The 2,257-nt window shown below is 35.8% G+C and overlaps 1 protein-coding gene across 1 annotated transcript in view; it reads right to left on the reverse strand.

The window, feature by feature from the left end:
• The window catches only part of LOC106529254 (gap junction alpha-5 protein), a gene marked incomplete in the record, with an annotated part of 30,416 nt that overhangs the window by 1,909 nt on the left and 26,250 nt on the right, over positions 1–2,257 (reverse strand).

Genomic DNA, 2,257 nt, shown 5'->3' on the forward strand with positions numbered 1-2,257 from the left:
CTCTATAGCTGTGAGGTGCTATGCTATAACATTGTGCTTGACGCATGTGCACTGTTACAAAGAACTTGTAAGATTTACTAGAAAAAAATCCTCTAACAATTTGCACTAATGTTTGTTAAGTAAATTTAAATGCTACAAATTCATGTAATATTTACTCATTATCTAGTAAATGTTATTAAGAATATAGTTTAAGATTTGTGAATAAATCAGGTATATTTTACTTAATTTAATCAAGTATATGTTACAAGATTTAATTGAGCAAATTAAGTAAAATTTACCTGATTTATTCACAAATCGTTAACTATATTCTTAAAAACTTTTACCAGATAATGATGAGTAAATATTACATGAATTTGTAGCATTTAAATTTACTTAACAAACGTTAGTGCAAATCGTTTACAGGATTTTCTCAAGTAAATCTTGCAAGTTATTTTTTACAATGCAGATTAGATGGACCAAGACCCTGCAGACGGACCTGAAGAGACCTTAAGAGACCAGAGGTTTGTTGACTGATTGTTTTAATATTTTATTGTTGGAAAAATATGCGTTGTTACAAATGGTATGTCCGAATAAACTGGATTCAGCTGGATTTCTTCTTTAAAACTTTATTTTCAATCTTCTGACTCCAATCAGGTTCACAGAACAGCACTCAGCACACAGGCCTCAGTCAGACCTTGGGCTGATATCAGGAAAACCCAAACACAGCAGTGCAACTCTGCTCAGAAACAAAGACTCTAACACCCTGACAACTTTCTTTTACTATAATAAATGAATTGGCCTTATAATGTACATCTCTTCCTGGTTACATCCCAGGAGGTGTTACCTTTTATGTCAGACGTCCGAACGTCACTCAGTTTTGTTTAGGCTAAGAGAAAGAACACATGATAACACACCAACTCTTTGTCTGTTATGGCCTTAAAGCTGTAATGATCAGAAAGTATAAAATACAAAACTGAATCTAATATTCAATTAATCAGTTACAAAATTTCTTCATTATATTTAAAACTAGTTTTTCTCATTTCATATCATCAATAGGAAGTTTGTTTTTCCTATAAAATCCAGAGTCAGACAAACAAACAGAAACATTCCCAGGAGTCAGCTGTTCACAGGGTTTTATCAAAGCTTTATACATCTTACAGCTGGAAAAATGTTCTTTCTATTACTGATGTTTATACTTTGTCTTTTCTGTCTGTATTTTTTATGTAACGCTAATTTTGAATGTTTTCTCCGTGGAATAAAAAGTATCTCGCAGAGGAGAAAAATCCAAGAGATTTAAACTAGTTTTGCTTTACGATTATTGTGCAAACTTGTGTGTCCCTCACAGGCTGGTGGTGGTAATTTAAGTCTGTACTCAATAATAAACTCTTATAGTTACAAAGTGCTCTACTTAACTCAGTGGAACAAAACTTGTTATCAAAAAGAAAACATGAGCTACAACTGGAACATTTAAAGTAAACAGAGCTGATTCCATCAAAACCACTGGACAAACTGACAGTTTTTAAATGTTTCGTATGATGTTTAATGAAAGGAAGTTAAATGGAAAAGATTCTTTTTTTGTAAAAATAAAATAAAATAAACAAATAAATAACAGCATAAATTGTGTTTTCTTTTTATTAATTATTTCTAACTTCTTCAAACTGTGACAGTTTGATAAAGGAATGGTTAATAGTACAACGTTTGCAGAAGTACTTCAAGGAGTTTTTGCATTAATTACTATGTGAGTGCTCATAAGAAAACTACTAATATTACATATTTACTCTTGCCGATATAAATCATGATAAAACGCAAGGAATGAGTCTAGTCAGAAACTTTTCCTTAAGGAAAAAAACATAAATTTAACAGTGTGACTCTGTGGGAGTTTATATCCACTGTGTAATAAGGACCAGTACCTGCTTTAGGTGCTATAGCTATAGGTGGCCGGATGGCACCACTCTCGCCTCCTGTGCCTGTGCATATAGGCAAGGTTTGCATATTGACACTTAGGGTTTTGGGTTAGAGTAGTGGTGGAGGGGAAACTGGCACAACGCCGGCCTCTGCCTCTTCTTCTTTCCCTTTTTAATTACTCTATAGAACAACACGCACCAACAGTACATCTGGGGGTGGGGGTGTGGGTGTCAGGGACTTTATTCCCATCCTGTTCCCCGACTGCCATTTGGGGAGGGAGTCCTGAAGACGGGCAGGCCGCAGGGTGCGGTCCAGGGCTGTGGGTGGGCTCGGGGCTTGGACGGTTGCCGGGGGTGGGGCTGGCTCTCCGTCC

Source organism: Austrofundulus limnaeus, unplaced genomic scaffold, assembly GCF_001266775.1.
Source record: "Austrofundulus limnaeus strain Quisiro unplaced genomic scaffold, Austrofundulus_limnaeus-1.0 Scaffold430, whole genome shotgun sequence".
Lineage (NCBI taxonomy): Eukaryota > Metazoa > Chordata > Actinopteri > Cyprinodontiformes > Rivulidae > Austrofundulus > Austrofundulus limnaeus.